The 18,828-nt window shown below is 43.0% G+C and overlaps 1 long non-coding RNA gene across 1 annotated transcript; it reads left to right on the top strand.

Moving 5' to 3' along the window:
- Positions 1-780: 780 nt before the first annotated feature.
- Positions 781-12,876, top strand: LOC138752854 (uncharacterized). The gene is made up of 2 exons (XR_011350990.1): positions 781-836; positions 12,300-12,876. It is a non-coding gene; the product is annotated as an uncharacterized lncRNA (long non-coding RNA).
- Positions 12,877-18,828: the final 5,952 nt, after the last annotated feature.

The raw sequence follows: 18,828 nt of genomic DNA, 5'->3' as shown, positions 1-18,828 counted from the left end.
TGTGCACTTTATTAATTTTTTTAATTCTCTCTATATTGCACAGTTTGTTTACATTTGGTTTTTGTTTACAGTCTGTATTTGTTTACATGTATACGCTATGTACAGTATTTTTTGCATTACCAGGAAGTGGTAATTCTGCCTCACCCACAGAAAAAAGAAAGGGCTAGGGTTAGGGTCAGGGTCATGTTTGTACTCTGACAATAAATATGAAATCCAAAATTGATCTGTTTTTAAATTTCAACCATACTGTGACCACTCTTCCCAAGAGATCTCTAACAATAGCCCCTTTCTCACTGCCAACTCTCCTAGGCAACGGACAAGCTGACCCCGGGAGCCTTTCATGCCACACCATTATTTGCAGGTAATTCTGCAACCTGTGATTTTAAGGGGGTACCGCCTCCAGCAATGATGTCACAAGTGACATGGTACATATTCACCAGAAGTCTAATCATGCAGTTAGTAATGGAGAATAGATTTGATTTTCCAATGAATACAAACTCTGTTGTATTATAAACCAGGCAAATCTCATGAGCACAGTTATCAATGATGTTTTTAAAACTCTGGCCAAAGAAGACTGCTGTTTCATGGAGCATTTGAGGAGAATCAGGGAGGATGAGGAGGCAAATAGGCAGGCTGAGTTGCACAATAAACGGAGCTTATTCTGATTTTTTTGTGAATGCCAATTTAAGACTAGAGCAAACAATGACAAATTTCCCTCCACTGTGACACATGCCCGCAGGCACTGATGTCACTAATCAAACCTGGTTGGCAATTGGTGAGTACTCAGCCTGCCTAGTTATGTTATTTCACACCGCACGATTTGTCCCGCGATACTGGTGAGTTTAACTCAGATGTAATTGGCAGCGTGAAAAGGGCTAAAGTGAGATCACTATTTTACCTGTCTCATTATATAGGTCCAAATCTTTGATAACATGCTTCCTTGTACATTTTGTAACTTGCTGTTCAACTAAATTAGTAAAAGCACAGATTTGCTGGAGAAACCTAGCAGATCACAGAATATCAATAGAAGGCAAAGATATATAATCAACATTTCAAACCAGAGCCATTTGTTAAAAAAAATTATACTGTCTATGGATTCGTCCTCAAGGTTGCTTCAACCATCTTGATCGAACATTGAACTTAGAACATTACTGTACAGGCTCTTCAGCCAACCTACATCAACCTACTTAACAACAATGTAATCTTCTCCTACTTCAGAGCCCATAACCCTCTATTTTTCTTACATCCATGTGCCTATCTAAGAGTTTTTTTGAATGATCTCCAGTGCACCAGCCTCCACATCAATCCTGGCAATGAATCCCAGGCACTCACCACTCTGTACAAAAATTTACCTCCAATATGTCCACTAATTTTTCCTCCACTACTTAAATAAATATCCTCTGGTATTTGCTATTGTTGTAATAATGTGCTGGCTCTCCACCCTGTCTATGCCCCTCATAATCTTACACACTTCTATTAAGTTGCTTCTCATCCTTCATCACTCCAGACAGAATAGACCCAGCACTGTCAACCTTGCTATATAAAAAATGTTCTCCAATCCAGACAACAACCTGGTAAATCTCGTCTGCACCCTCTCTAAATCTTCTACATCCTTCTTGTAATGAGGCAACCAAGTTGGATTTGACTAATTGATAAAGATAAAATCCCCATGACAACAACTTCCATTTTTCCTGCTTTAGTTATTTATTTGTTCATTGCCTTTAGACTGCTCCCTCCTGTGAGTGTTTTCCCCCTTTCTATTCCTAATCTTCTTCAAGACTGAATCCACAATTTTATCCTTTGTGCCTGGAGGCCACTTCATTCCAGGCCTCCACCTGGAGGCCGCTACAAGAGCCGATCGAAAACTTAAAACTTACCTTTCAGGGAGCAGCCCTAAAAGGCTGCTGCAGTGTCACATTCATATTGAGCGGCGCCTCGTAGCGCCCTCTGGATCCAATGGAGGCAGGGTAATTGGCGCCATAGCATCACCCATCATAAATACGCGGCAGAACAACGGCCGTCTTTCCTAACCATAATCCCCCACGTAGCTGGAACTACTCTGTGTTTCCCGGAACAGTTCCAGTTGCGTGGGGGATTATGGGTTGGGAAGACGACCATTGCTCTGCCGTGTTTTGAGCCACAGAAAGTGGCCCCAAAGGCTGAAGCGGCCCAGTGAGGCAATCACAGCCCACCCTGGCCACTCTCTGATGGCCCCTGACAGCCCCCGCTGCCCCGATGTCTCCTGCCAGTCCCTGCTGCCCTGATGGCTCCCGCTGCCTGTCGGCTCCAGCCCACCACCTGACAGCTCCCACCCACTGCCCCTGCCTTGAGAGCGTCATCTGCCCGTCCCTAACCAGCTGCTTGCAGCAGCTGTACATTCAGGTCAGGTGGCGAGCGCTTATCTTTCCCCACAACAGTTGGAATTTGCGCCTCGGAGCTGGCCATGGCACATTCAGAGACGTAAGTCTTTAGGCTTAAGGGCAAAGAACCTGCAACTTTACAGACGGGCGTTTTTCTTTCTTGAAAGGGCCTAATATCTTCTTCTCACTACCACTCTGATCTCATCCTTAATTAAGCATGCTACCCCACCTCCCTTATCTTCCTGCCAATCCTACCAAATTGCCTGATAACTCTGAATATTTAATTCCCAGCCATCTCCGTCCTGCAAGCATGGAAGGGAAGGTAAGTAGATGAAACCAGGTATTTGAGAGGTCGAGTAGGAGCTGGTAGATGATATGTGAAACCTGATGGGGAAATAATGATGGGCAGATGGAAAGCATGTGAGGGAGGGGTAGAAAATGAGCTGGTAGGTGATAGGTAAAATCAGATAGGGAAAGGATAATGGGCAGATGAAAAAAAGGTGAGGGGTCGGGAAGAAATGGGAACGATTTCCTCCTGCATGCCAGAGACATGGAGATTGATAGAATGATTGCCCACTGTAAATTGCCCCTATTGCATAGATGTGGTAAATGTAGTCAGTGCAAATGGGTTGACATGGACAGTGGGCAGAAGAGCCTGTTTCTGTACTGTATCACTCTTTGCCTCTGAGAATCAATAATTAGTCACCAAGCCCCTTAAAAAATGTAAACACTAAAGGGGTCAATGCCAGATCTCACTGTAGTTCCAAACCCATGTCCTCTAGCAGTATAACTTCTGTCTTCATTTGACCAACCAGATCTCCTGTGTTCTAGGGGGCTTTGAGCTTAGCATTTGCTGAAATGTGTCCTCTCCCTCTTCACCTCCTCTGCCTCATGCCTACTGTTCTGCAACAAGTGCAATTGCAAGATGAATTCATGAGCCTTGGGAGCCTCAAGGAGCAAGAACAAGTCAGCTGGGTTTGAATGGATCTGTTCCATGAAGAAAATATGTTTCTGCTTCCATATTTGGATGAGATGCTGAACTCATTGTGGTTCATACTTAAATAGAGTCCGCCTCCGCACAAGGTTGATTCCCCACAGATACTTTGCTGAGAAAGTGTCCCAAGACTATTGCTTCCAGCTGAAAGGAGAATTTGGATCAGTATGATATAATCGAAAACATAAGGAGATCATTGTGGTTCCCTATTGTTTTCCATTACACCAATTCAGTCAATGCGCACAACTGTTCTACAAAATATTATTCGCTTCATAAAATTTATAACTGTAACATTTTCTGGACCTATTTAACCAAAGCAGGTAGACACCCAGTGAGCACAACACTGAAGCAAAAATATCCAGGAAACTTCAGATCCATTAAAACATCTCCATAAAATGGCCCTCACCAGTCTCATGTTAATTAGCAATGAAGTGCAATGAATATCAAAAGAAAAGAATCCTTGCATTTATATAGAACATTTCACAACTTCAGGATGTCCTAAAGTGCTTTACAGCCAATGAATTAGTTTTTATAGTGCAGCCAGGGCTTATGGCAGGAAGTAGTTTTGCATTAAGCTTCTTCAAGAAACAATAGAGCAGCTTTTAGATGGTACACTTTGCATCCCAATTCACTCTCCCTTGTTATTGTTCTCCACTACTTGCATTTACATGTAACCCGAAGAGTGTCAAGGGACACATTCTGAAATTAGATTTGTTCAGAGAGAGAGGTTCACGCAACAGGAAAACACAGATGAAATTATCAAGCAGTGAGACCAGCTGCTCCAATTACCAGCCTACAGATACCCACTTGTTCATCGTGGTGACAAGAAAATGGGATGGTCACAAACTTTGGCTTCAGTACCAGTTTTTGACCCTGCCCTTCCATTGAGCATGCGGAAATGTGAATTAAGGAACATTTACAGCTCAATGCTGTAATGCTCAATGTGACTACACAAAAGAGTCTGGAAAAACAACCAACTGAAAAACCTCACAAAGATAAGCGTATACAGAGCCGTTGTCATACCCACACTCCTGTTCGGCTCCGAATCATGGGTCCTCTACCGGCACCACCTACGGCTCCTAGAACGCTTCCACCAGCGTTGTCTCCGCTCCATCCTCAACATCCATTGGAGCGCTTACATCCCTAACGTCGAAGTACTCGAGATGGCAGAGGTCGACAGCATCGAGTCCACGCTGCTGAAGATCCAGCTGCGCTGGATGGGTCACGTCTCCAGAATGGAGGACCATCGACTTCCCAAGATCGTGTTATATGGCGAGCTCTCCACTGGCCACCGTGACAGAGGTGCACCAAAGAAAAGGTACAAGGACTGCCTAAAGAAATCTCTTGGTGCCTGCCACATTGACCACCGCCAGTGGGCTGATATCGCCTCAAACCGTGCATCTTGGCGCCTCACAGTTTGGCGCCTCACAGTTTGGCGGGCAGCAACCTCCTTTGAAGAAGACCGCAGAGCCTACCTCACTGACAAAAGGCAAAGGAGGAAAAACCCAACACCCAACCCCAACCCACCAATTTTCCCCTGCAACCGCTGCAATCGTGTCTGCCTGTCCCGCATCGGACTTGTCAGCCACAAACGAGCCTGCAGCTGACGTGGACTTTTTACCCCCTCCATAAATCTTCGTCCGCGAAGCCAAGCCAAAGAAGACAGCTCAATGCAAAAAGGGTAGGTCTGGCCTTCCCAGAGTCCAGAGACTTTAGGCACTTTTACACAACCGCTCAAGAGCAGAAAATTTAAGGAAATTTTCTGATCTGGTGACAGTGTAAAAATGTCGATACGAAATTTATTACATAAATTCCATCCCTTAATTTTTCCCACTGGTACCACTACACATTTTTATGGAGCAGCTACAATCTAAAATCACCACAGCCACTCCGTAAGAAACGGGCCTAATGAATACAATGTCACTGACAATGTCCACATGGTGATGATGTGCATCGGACATACATTGTACATCCACATCAATGTCAACCCATGTTTGTGGGAGGGTTCACCCATGTTCACCGACCGACAAATGCTGCTACACAGGAAGGCTGTGTAAAAGTGTCCCTGTGTAAACGACCACATTGGAACAGACCGGAGGTAAGTATGCCAATTATTTTGAAATAATTCAGCAATTTCTGTGTAAAAATTGCCAACTAATGGTGTAGCCTTGAGGTCACTTCATTCAGTCCCTCCAGCTGTAGAAACACGTAGGCCATTGATAGCTGCATTTATAATTGTATGGAAAGTATGCTGGCTGATCGCATCAGAGCCTCATTTGGCAATTTGACTCCCCAGGAAGGCAGAAGGCAGTAGAAGCTGGCAAACATACCAAGGTCTATCACAGGCTCTGACCTCCCATCCACTGAAGACATCTACATGAGGTGCTGCTTAGTGCCGGATTAACATAGTAGCAAATGTATCATATGGCACATTTTCAAGGGCCCCACACTAAATGCTTGCTGACTTGCTCTATCACTTTATGTACTATGAATTATGAATGACTCACTGGCTGCTTAACTTAAACATTTTCATTTTCATCTTTGTGCAGCGGCTGTGAGATACCACACTCCCATAGTTTGTGTTAATAACCCCGATTAAAGGTAATAATTGGTTAAAATCATTAACGGTTAGGCAATTATCACCTTTAATCGGGGTTATTAACACGGACTATGTGAGTGTGGTATCTCACAGCCGGTGCACAATTTGTCGATTCCCAACTTGTGAAAGAAATGGAGACTAAACAAAAGTATTGAGTGTAGCAACGCAGGCCGACACAGCAAACAGCCGTCAAACATGACGATCAGGTAGACAGCACACGGGATGAGACGCCCGCTCCCATAGGCCGTAGGAATAGCGGTCGAATCGACCAATCACTGCCAGTGGATTGCAGGGGGTCCAATCCGAGCCTGCGCATCCGGAACAGCCAATCAGCAGGCAGCCTTGTTCAAGCCACCCTGGAGGTGACACGGTCGGCTACCTACAAAAGGCAGAGCTGCAGCCCCATAAAGCCAGTGTCGATTACACTCCCTTGGTGTGCGAGAATCTTCTTTCTACCTTGAGCCATTATAACCCATTATACCTCAAGCTATAACTGTAGTGATCCCGCTACAGGGGCACACTTCTAGAGCGAATACTTTTAACGTTTGAAATTGATATCTATATATAAGTAATACTATTAGTGTTATATAATGGCTGTTTGGGGGGGAGATTGGAGGAAAACATGAAAGCTTAAAGAAGTGGTAGCAAAAATTATTTAACCTTTCATCACAATTTGTTAAGAATAATTAAAACTATTTCAAACTTACCAAAACGGAGGACATGCAGGGTCAGCATCAGAAACTCACTCGGGGTAGGGGGGAGGGTCTTCCTGACACACTTCGCTCCCCCCCCATTGCATATGTGCCAGCCGGCACTTCCTGCGCTGCTGTCACACTTCCCCCTGCCGGCACAATTTAGGGCCCCCTTATATCTTAATCTGGCCCTGGTGCTGCTTCAAGAAGGCAGTCAACAACATAAAGAGCCCTCTCCACCCTGGCCACAACCTCTTCTCATGGCTACCTTTGGGTAAATGGTACAGAAGCCTGAAAATCAGCATTTCTTGGTTCAAGAACAGTTCTTTCCAACAGCGATCAGAACCCTTGAACCTCTCCTTAGAACACTGATCATGCACTGTCCACATCACTTTTTTTTGCCTGAGCATTACTGCGAATATTTATGGTCTTTCTTGTCTCTGAATTTAAGTTAATTAGTTTACTGTTACAGTTTACTTTTACAATAACTGTTCACCTGCAAGAGGTTAGAATTTTGTGCTCATGCACATTGTACAATGTGTATGACAATAAAGTCATGATCATCATCAACTGTGATGTATCAAAGAGATGTGGACGTAGACGTGCAAACGAGGTCAGTAGTGTTGAGCAGGGGTCCAGATGGTGGACCCTCTGTAGTTAAGGCGTGACTGCTGATCATTTAGGTGAAGAATGAGAAGCACCAGCCAGCACCACCATTCCTGATGAAGGGCCCAGACTCAAAAGGGTTAGCCACCCTTTACTTCTGATGGACACTGTATGACCTGCTGAGTTTCTCTAGTACCTTCATGTCCTGCAAGTTGCACATTGATTTTTTTTTCCCCAAAAATATACTCTCCACATTCACTGTACCATTGATATAATACATTCTCTGACAAACCAATAAAACCACTTCTGCTTCCTACAAACAATACAGCATGAAATGCTTGAGAGGATGTTACACAAGGCTCAAGCCTTCATCGTCCAGTGGTGGCAGGACTCCAGACTGTGGAACATGCCACAGAGCCTCGGTATTAGTTTCTGTGCATTCCTGGAGCCTGGGGTGTGTCACTCAGCAGCAGTCACCTGAAGGCATCTTCTTCCACTAGAAGATCAACAAGTTTCGGGTAGACTAAGGGGACCCTTTCACAGAGTCGATAACCTTTGATGCTTGCCTCAGTGTGTGTCCCTGGGAACAGCCCCTTGTCCTCCATTACTCAGCTGCTGAGGACAAACCTCAGCATGGACCACTGCATCCTTCTTAGTGAAGCCACTGTCCACTAACAGGTGGGCATCATCTCACTAGCATGAGATGATGAGGGCAGCATGCACTGGGAGTGAGAGTCTAGCTGTACAGGGAGGTCTCTCTCTGCCATCCAAACAAGGTCTTGAGGTTCAGCTGTCAGGTCTGACCATGAGGTGCCCTGCCAAAAGACCAAACTGCATCTTACAACAAGCAGCAGCAGATGATGTTTGACTGAGTTGTGCTAAAGTACCACACTTTTTTTTGCACTAACTGTAACTGAATGTTTATCTGTCCTTTGATAGTTATTATCTCCTTTTCTGCCTTGGCATATTGTAGTAATTTGATTTATACTGTTCTAATTGGGCTATCTAGTGAACATGTTTAGCAAGTAAGAATTATGGTGCACATGTATACTGTATTTGTGTCTATGATAATACACTCTCACCTAATTTCATCATCTCAGAGGTTTAATGAAGCTGTTGGTAAAAAAACATCCTTTAAAGCTTTTCCTGTGGCATTAATAAAGTTTAAAATCTGCATCAAAGAGAAAGAACATTGCTGCTAATTCTAGAGACACTACAGTACAGATCTTGGTTAATAAAAAAGACTTTACTGTGGGGATAACCCTGCTTGAATGTAATTAGCAAGAGGAAGGGGTTGAACAAAGTTGGATTGCTTTCTCTGGAGGCTGGGAAGGTGGAGGAGGTGGATATAACATTATGAGAGGCTAGGCATTGTTTGGGCATATGGTGAGAGCCTTATTCCCAACATGGAAATGTCACAGATTTAACGTGAGGCAGATTTAACGCAACCCAGAGGAAGAAGAAGAGGAAGAGGAAGAGTACGGTGAAATAGAAGAAGAAAAGAAAGGCAAGGTAAAGGATATACTTGCTCTTATTAAAGGATACATGGAGTCATTTAAAGAATGGCAAACACAGGAATTTAAGGATTTAAGAAAAAGAATAAACAACACAGAAGAGAAAATAAATAAAATGGAGATGACCTTAACAGAAATGGGAAAGAAAATGGACAAGATGGAAGAGCAGGCAGTAGCAGCAGAAATGGAGGTAGAAGACTTAAAAAAGAAATTGGAGAAATCTAATAAAAAAACTAAAGAGACACAAGAACTACTAGCTCAAAAAATAGATACAATGGAAAACCATAACAGAAGAAATAACATAAAGATAGTGGGCCTTAAGGAAGATGAAGAAGGCAAGAATATGAGGGAGTTTATAAAAGAGTGGATCCCTAAGACCCTAGGATGTCCAGAACTACAGCAAGAAATGGAAATAGAAAGGGCACATAGAGTATTGGCCTCTAAACCACAACCACAACAAAAACCAAGATCTATTGTAGTAAAATTCCTAAGATATACTACAAGAGAAAAAGTACTGGAGAAGACAATGGAAAAAGTAAGAGAGGGCAACAAACCACTGGAGTATAAAGGGCAAAAAATCTTCATTTATCCAGATATAAGTTTTGAACTCCTAAAGAAGAGAAAAGAGTTCAATACAGCAAAGGCGATTTTATGGAAGAAAGGGTATAAATTTATACTAAAGCATCCAGCGGTATTGAAAATATTTATTCCAGGACAACAAAACAGACTATTCTCGGATCCAGAAGAAGCACGAAAATTTGCAGAACAATTACAAAAATAGACTGAGGGAGGAAGACGGGTAATGAGAGCTAAAATGATCACGATTGATATGTATGTGGGTAAAGACAAAAATAGACTGATGGATGAAGACGGGTAATGAGAGTAAAAATGATCACGATTGATATGTATGCAGGTAAAGAGGTATAAGAGTGAATAGAGACAATGAGCATACATGAATGTATCTGTACTTAGAGGAAAATATAGATAGTATAGACAAGAATTAATAAGGGAAGGTAATGGAATAGAGAGAATAAGGAGGGAATTAAAAGAGTGACCTTTGTGACATATGAAAAGTGAAATCTTTTCTGGGGGAGGCGGGGTGGGGGGAAATAGCGGTCACTGCAAAATCAGTTGACGCTTGCGAGTGGATTCGCAAATCCAAATGGTGAGGGGAGATGTGGTTGTCCGACAAGGGATAAAGGACAACTCAGGAGGTGAAGGGGAGATTGGGAATAAATAAGATAGAAATAGGAGAATAAGGAAAATGTTGGATGTTGTAGTAATGTTGTCTTATAAAGAGTTGAAAATAAGAAAACAGAAATGGAAAAGGAGGAAAGGTAATGATGGAAAAACAGAAAGAGAAGATAAACAAAATATAAAAGGGCTACGCTGAACTATATGTCTTTAAATATTAATGGAATACATAACCAAATTAAAAGGAAGAAACTACCAAATTTAAATGAATAAATGTATTCCATTAGAAAAAATAACATATAGGTTAAGAAATAATATTGAAATATTCGAACAAGTATAGGAGCCTTACATTAAATACAATAGCGAAAACCTACCGGGGACAAACATTACCTAAGTTGATGGAAGGAGAAGGAAAGAAAAGAATGGACTCAGTAGAATTTCTGGTGTAATTTTGTTGAATGACAACATTGTCTGACTGGCTTAATGCAACCTAGATTGTATACCTAAAATGGATGAGAGGGGGGGGTGGTTTGGGAGGAAAGGGTGGGGGAGAAAAAGTCACTGTATATGTGTGAAAAAGAAATAGTGTATATCATGGCTAATGTGATTTATGGTGTGAAAAATAAAAAATTTAAAATTAAAAAAAAAAACTTGGTCATGAGAAAATTCCGGATTAGGGAACTTGAAGGAGAATGAGGAAGGGTTGATTAAAGATATGCACCCCAAATTCCCTGCAACATGAACTCAATATCCAACAAGGGCCATCATACATCATGTGTTTTTATGTTCTTATATGTTTCGAGGGTCATTGTGAGGGAATTTATAAGAACATATGATGTAGGAGCAGGAGTAGCTCGTCCAGGCCATCAAGCCTGCTCTGCCATTCAATGAGATCATGGCAGATCTGACGATGGGCTCATCTCCACCTACTGCCTTTTCCCCATATCCCTTAATTCCCCTAATTTGTAAAAATCTATCCAAACTTATCTTAAATATACTTACTGAGGTGGCTTCCACTGCTTCAATGGGCAGTAAATTCCATAGATTCACCACACTCTGGAAAAGCAGTTTTTTTCCTCATCTCTATCCTAAATCTATTACCCTGAATCATGAGGCTATGTCCCCAGTTCTAGACTCCCCCACTAATGGAAACAACTTACATACTTCCATCTTATTTATGGCTTCCATAATTTTATACGATCCTATAAGATCCCCTCTCATTCTTCTAAATTCCAGCGAGTACAGTCCCAGATTACTCAATCTTTCCTCATTGGCTAACCCCCTCATCTCTGGAATCTATCTGGTGAACTCCTCTACCACCATCTCCAAAGCCAGTACATCATTCCTCAAGTAAGGAGACCATAAGAGTGGGCAATACTCCAGATGCGGTCTCACCAGTACATTGAACAGCTGTACCATAATCTTCCTGCTCTTAAATTCAATCTCTCTCACAATGAAGGCCAACATTCTATTTGCCTTCTTGATAGCCTGCTGCACCTGCAAACCAACCTTTTGCAATTCATGCACAAGCACTCCCAAGTCCTTCTGCACGGCAACATGTTGCAATCGCTTGCCATTTAAAATATACTCTGATCTCCATTTTTTTTTCTAAAGTGCAAAATCTCACATTTCCCAACATTGTACTCCATCTGTCAGACTCTTGCCCACTCATTTAATCTATTTATATCTCTTTTCAGATGCTCTGTATCCTCTGCACAATTTTCTTTTCCACTCAATTTAGTGTCATCAGAAAATTGAGATTCACTATACTCTGTCCCCTCTTCCAGATTGTCAGAACTTGTTTAACGTGAGACAGGCATTAATTCTGTAGAGGTTACATCTCTGAGCTCAAAATCTTTCTGCAAATCTCTGGAATGGAATTTGTCCAAACACATCTCTAGTTTGGGAAATTTTCAATTATTTCAAGAGGTAATCCAGTGAAACTTTACACACTCTTTATACACTAATCACTCTGTGGCAAAATACTGCTCGAACTCTGTCCATATTTGCAGATGACATCACTGATGTTGGATGGATCTCACACAATTATGAGACAGTGTGCAGGAAGGAGATAGTCGTGGAAACCCCCCCCCCCCCCCCCAAATGTCAACACAATGAAGCAGGATGTCATCAACTTCAGGAAGCAAGGTAGAACACACACCCCAACAGTACAGAGGTGGAGATGGCAGAGGTGTAGATGGCAGAGGTGTAAATATCACCAACAAACTGTCCTGGCTCAACTTCATTGACACTAAGTGAAGAAAAGGCACCATTGCCTCAACTTTCTTAGAAGCCTAAATAACTGTAACATGTCTCAATGTCTCTTACCAATTTTTATAGATGCATTATAGAAAATCTCCTGTTAATACATCCAGCTTGATATTGGAACTGCTCTTCCAAGGCCACAAGAAACTGCAGAGAGTTGTGAATGCAGGTGAGGCCATCACACAATCCAACCACCGCTCCATCGACTGTCAACCTTTGCGATGTCTCAGGGAGGCAGCCAACATATTAAAGAACAAATTTCATCCAGGACACTCTTGTTCTCCAACTCCCCTCACCCACCTCTGGCACAGGATATATTAAATTGAAAACAAGAAACACCAGATTCAAGGACAATTTCAGGGGAGGAGGTTAACAGAAACTGGTCAGTGTTATGCTGTCTGTGGAGAGAGCTCAAACAGAACATTGGGTGTTATTCCTCCAATCTGTGGATATCCTTCGTTTGGCACCGCACTAGGCCATGGATAGAGATGTCGGTGTGGAAATGAAGTGGACTGTTTTCCTTTGCAATGCTATTTTATTTTAAAATGTTGATACTCTTAAGAATATGTTCACTTGGCTGGGTAGACTGTAAAACAAAGCATATTCTTGTGTCTTGCTGCACAAGGCAATAAACAATTCAATTAAATTCTGAGCAATTTTACATCAATGTTTTAGATCAGGGTTCTGGGCTACTTGTGCATAGAGAGCAGGAGAATTAGAGAGTCACACAACTTAGAACAGGCCCCATCCATCTCGTCAATACCGGCCAAGTTTGCATTCTGGGTAATCTCATTTGCATGCAATTGGTCCTGTCTTTAGAACGTTTTTTTTTAATTGTGCCCACTTCCCCAGCTTCCTCAGACAGCTCGGTCCCGATGTGGGCCACCCTCCAAGTGAAAATATTGCCCTCCTGTCCTTCTTAAATCCTTCTCTTCTCACCTTAAGCATCCCCTCTACTTCTAAAATCAGCTAACCTGGGAAAAAGATTGCAAGCATTCACATTATCCATGCCCCTCATGATTTTGTAAACCTCTTTAAAATCACCCCCCAACCTCCTACACTTTTTTGGAATAAAGACTCAACCTATCTGTCATCTCACTCTAACTCAGGCCTTCCAGTGCTTGGCAACATTCTGGTGAATCTCCTCAGGTGCCCACTTCCATTGTTTCCTTGGCAACTCATTCTAGATATGGACTACCCTCTGAGTGAAAAAGTTGCCCCCTTTGGTCCCTCTTAAATCCTTCCCCTCTCACCTTGAACATCCCCTCTACTTCTAGAATTTGCCTACCCTGGGAAAAAGACTGTGAGAATTTTCCCACTGAGGCGTCTTCAAGTGCCATCTGAGTGAAATCCAGATGCACCATTAACCTTCCTATCCAGAGAATAAGGAAAATGTTGGATGTTGTAGGAATGTTGTCTTATAAAGAGTTGAAAATAAGAAAACAGAAATGGAAAAGGAGGAAAGGTAATGATGGAAAAACGGAAAGAGAAGATAAACAAAATATAAAAGGGCTATGTTGAACTATATGACTTTAAATATTAATGGAATACATAACCAAATTAAAAGGAAGAAACTACTAAATTTAAATGAATAAATGTATTCCATTAGAAAAAATAACATATAGGTTAAGAAATAATATTGAAATATTCGAACAAGTATGGGAGCCTTACATTAAATACAATAGCGAAAACCTACCGGGGACAAACATTACCTAAGTTGATGGAAGGAGAAGGAAAGAAAAGAATGGACTCAGTAGAATTTCTGGTGTATTTTTGTTGAATGACAACATTGTCTGACTGGCTTAATGCAACCTAGATTGTATACCTAAAATGGATGAGGGGGGGTGGGGGGGTGGCTTGGGAGGAGGGAGGGGGTGGGAGAAAAAGTCACTGTATATGTGTGAAAAAGAATTAGTGTATATCATGGCTAATGTGATTTATGGTGTGAAAAATAAAAAATTTAAAAAAAAACCTTCCTATCCAAGCTGCATCTGACCAAGGGAAGAGCACTGCCTTCTACGACTGAGATCTGACACCGAGCCACCTACGGGGCTCTGTCATTTTATCCAGGAAGCTCTGGAGATAATCTTTTTTTATATATTTTCTTTTTCATTTTTCATCAAAAAAATCACACATTTCTTCAATATATACAGATATCACCAACTAATTACAAACATGTGAAATTCCACCCCCCCCCTTAAAAAAACCCAGGTGCGGCATTGGTGCTTCCAATGGACATCTGGAGAAGAAGTGGGGCCACCCCCCTCTATAATTTCTTTTATTAATCCACATTTTGGTATTTCTGTTGGGGTGTGGTTACAGTTGTGCTCCCATGTACGTCAAGTATGGTTGCCATATTCGAATTAAAGCTCTGTGTCAGTTTCTAAGATTATATGTGACTATTTTTTTCCATGGGTTGCATGTCCACCAACAGATAAGGAGAGGGGAGTCAGATTTCCAAATCATCACTATACATTTTTTTTTGCTATGGACAAAGCAACTAACATGAATGTTGAATTTGGAATTTAGATAGTTTATAGCTTATGTCCATTAGGTTCCCCAAAAGATATAACATTGGATCCAGTGGGAAGGCTACTCCTGTTATCCTGGTTAGTATATTAGTTAAATACTGTTGAAATGGGCCCAAAGGACCAGGTGTAAAAGTCCACCCCACACCTAAAGCACATCTTCTACACCTCCAGTTTCACCCTATGGATCTTTTGCAGTGTCAGGTAGAACTGGTGCAAGAAGTTGTATTGAACAAATCTGTATCTAGAATTAATCACTGCTGTCACATTATTTTTTTTCTCCAGTCGGACCAGCATCTCTCGTGAATTGTGATGGCCAGATCCAAGATGGTGGCAAGGGGCTTGTAACGTCATCCAAGAGCTCCCCGTGGAAAAGAGGATAGATACAAGGAGATCCTCTAAAATAAAAAGGCCCCAAAAATAAGGATGACAACCAAGAATACGAATAGAAGGAAGAGCGAGGAGAAGAAAAAAGTAGGGAAAGAGAGACAAGATGGAGGAAGAGACTCACTGCATGGTGGAGGTGGAGAGGCCGACCCAGGACCTAGCGAGACATTGGCAGCAGTGGCAGAGACAACGGAGCCCTGAAGCTTCCTAAGGGACCACTGTCGGGCACAGTTGGTTTGGGGACCCGAGGTCAGAGAACCAGGCTGAGGAGAAGCGGAGGCGATATAGGCGATGATGAGAGAACTGTCAGGCGCAGGAGATCCAGGAATCCAAGGTCGGAGGAGTTAAGTCGAGGTGGATTCGGCAGTGATGCTGGCGGCAGCAGAAAGAAAGAACTTGTGGGTTGGAAGAAAAAGTAAAGTTGAAGATGAGGTCCTACCTGGTAAGACCACTCCAACCGCTGGGCGCAAAAAAGGACGGGTCCAAGGCATCAGAGGGTGTTCGAGGTGTCGGGCCCAGAGGATTCCAGGAACAGAGCAGCCAGAGGGGATTCGGCAGGAAAATAGTGTGGCAGGACGGCCTGGTGTTGGAAAGCAATGTGAAAGAATTGGAAAGCGAGGTGGAGGAGGAGAAATAAGAGAAAGAGGAAGAATGAGAGAGTAAAAGAAGGACATTACAGTGAGGTGAAAGACTGATAAAGGGGGCAGAGGGCCTGATGCCCATGGCCAGAGAGATACTAGAAGCCATTGGCCAGATAAAAAGAGCTCTGAAGACACTGGTGGCAGGGCAGGGGGCAATCAAAGAAAGGCTGGAAAACCTGACAGAAAGGGTATCTGAAATGGAAGAAAGAATTAAGGGAGTGGAAGAAAGATTGGATAAGAGAACAAAATGGATGAGTGGGAAAGAGATAGGGTAAAGATGTGGGAGAAGAGAGATATTTTAGAAAACATCAGCAGGAGAAATACAGTTAAAATTGTTGGGGCGAAGGAGGGGAGAGATGTGGTGGAATTCCTTAAAGAGTGGATCCCAGATACACTGGGGAGAGAACAAATTGGAAATTATCTAAGAATAGAATGGGCCCACCAGTCTCTCACTATCCCCCCCCCCACCCCTGCCCGGGGGCAAACCAAAGGCCACGCCCTATCCTGGTAAGGCTCCTTCGCTACCAGGATAGAGAAAGGTGGTGGGTGCAAATGTTTGGGTGGGGTGGGGGTTCCGGTGGAATATGAGGGTGAGAAGTTCCTATTCTACCTGGTCATAAGTACGGCGCTATTGAAACACAGAAGGAAATTTGACCTGGTTAAAAAGGGCCTTAAACAAAAAGGAATCGAGTTAACCCTCCTTCACCCGACAACGCTAAAGATAGTAAGGGTGGGAGGTGAAAGAAAGTTTTTTAAGGATCCAAGGGAAAGAGGGAATCACAGGAAAGAAGGACTGTAAATATTGTAATTGTGAGGAATTGAGGAATCTGTTTTTTTCATAATGTTAATGTTTAAAGATGATAGACAACAGACTCGCCAAGGCAAATAGCGCCTTTGGAAGACTACACAAAAGAGTCTGGAAAAACAACCAACTGAAAAACCTCACAAAGATAAGCGTATACAGAGCCGTTGTCATACCCACACTCCTGTTCGGCTCCGAATCATGGGTCCTCTACTGGCATCACCTACGGCTCCTAGAACGCTTCCACCAGCGTTGTCTCCGCTCCATCCTCAACATTCATTGGAGCGCTTTCATCCCTAACGTCGAAGTACTCGAGATGGCAGAGGTCGACAGCATCGGGTCCACGCTGCTGAAGATCCAGCTGCGCTGGGTGGGTCACGTCTCCAGAATGGAGGACCATCGCCTTCCCAAGATCGTGTTATATGGCGAGCTCTCCACTGGCCACCGTGACAGAGGTGCACCAAAGAAAAGGTACAAGGACTGCCTAAAGAAATCTCTTGGTGCCTGCCACATTGACCACCGCCAGTGGGCTGATATCGCCTCAAACCGTGCATCTTGGCGCCTCACAGTTTGGCGGGCAGCAACCTCCTTTGAAGAAGACCGCAGAGCCCACCTCACTGACAAAAGGCAAAGGAGGAAAAACCCAACACCCAACCCCAACCAACCAATTTTCCCCTGCAACCGCTGCAACCGTGTCTGCCTGTCCCGCATCGGACTTGTCAGCCACCAACGAGCCTGCAGCTGACGTGGACATTTACCCCCTCCATAAATCTTCGTCCGCGAAGCCAAGCCAAAGAATGTTTAAAGATGAATATATAATAGAGGTACGAATGAATATGGGGAGCTCAAGGAAAGGGAGGGAGATACAAGGGGTAGATGGGTGCATTGGGCATGTCTCAAAATGGCAGAGGGGACTGGCACCAATAGCTTGGTTATTGGTGCTGGGGGTAAAGATAAACTGGGAGGGGAAAAGAGAAGGGGAGAATTTATGGGGTGTTTTTCGTTTTGCTATCTAAGTAATTCAATTGACAGTACTTTCAGTTGTATGAGGATGGGAGGGATAAATACAGACTGTATGTTGTATGAATGTCATGTTTGTTTGACGAATTTATGAACATTAAAATAAATTATTCAAAAAAAAAATTGTGATGCCTAAGTTTGACTCCCATCGGTCCCTTGATCTGTGTAGCCTCTGCTTGGGGCTCTCACCTTGGAGTACAGAGTACATTTCCAAAATAAATTTAGGTGCATTTCCCAGTTGCAGCATCCCTTCTGCCTCATTAGGTGTAGGCGGGGTCATTGTGGGACCCCACCTATCCCTCAGGAATGATCTTAACTGGAGAAAACAGTGAAAGATCCCATGAGACAAATCGTATTTACCTTTTAGCTGCTCGAAGGACCTGGAGGCAATCTTCACCTCTACAACAGGAGAGTCATCAACTGTCAAGGTGGCTTGGAGCTCAGGTTTAATGATTCCAAGATCAGTCCAGGCAAACACCAGCAATGTCTAAATAATTGTTTCATATTGATGGACAGAGCAGATGACTGATGGAGGCCAGTTCATCCCCTTTAGTCCACTTTTTTTCCAATTATAACCTATTTTCATATTTTGCTACCACTATCTTCTGCAAAATAACAAAGAAAATAAATACATGTCAAGTGCAGCCAATTTATTTCCCCACACGTTAAAGTGTAAATAATTCCCCATGGTACCTCTGGTGGTTTGTCTGTGTCGTCTAACCCTATTGCATTATTTCTTCTCGGTGATTCCCTGTAGCAGGAGTAAGTATTCTAGCTGGCAGTTGGATGGATTGAATCTCTACCTTATTGGACAGATAGCCTCTTTCACGTCTGAGCCCAAAGCTTTTGTAGTGCCTTGTGACAGCCTATGACACACAATCCCATTGCTCCATAAGGCTAATGCCACTGAGCTTCCTGCAGGAGATGTCACTGTTTTAGGCATCTCGATAGACTGCATGCATTCATTCATAACTGCACAAATCAGACTAATAGGCTCCCGTATAATGCAATGCAGCATCTTGTAAGTAGGTGATAACAATCCTTAGGCTATGCGAAGGAGGTAGAAGTGCACCATGTCTTCACCCCTCCAGTCTGCCACCCACTTAGTTCATTGATCCTCCACCTGTATCAAAACATCCTTCAGTTAGCTGATGATGCCTTGGGTGCTGGTCTTTAAGATTAGTTCCTAACTTTTCATACAACAGAATATTACAGGTCAGTACAGG

Source organism: Narcine bancroftii, chromosome 1, assembly GCF_036971445.1.
Source record: "Narcine bancroftii isolate sNarBan1 chromosome 1, sNarBan1.hap1, whole genome shotgun sequence".
Taxonomy (NCBI): Eukaryota; Metazoa; Chordata; class Chondrichthyes; order Torpediniformes; family Narcinidae; genus Narcine; species Narcine bancroftii.
This window is presented reverse-complemented; position numbering and strand designations above follow the sequence as displayed.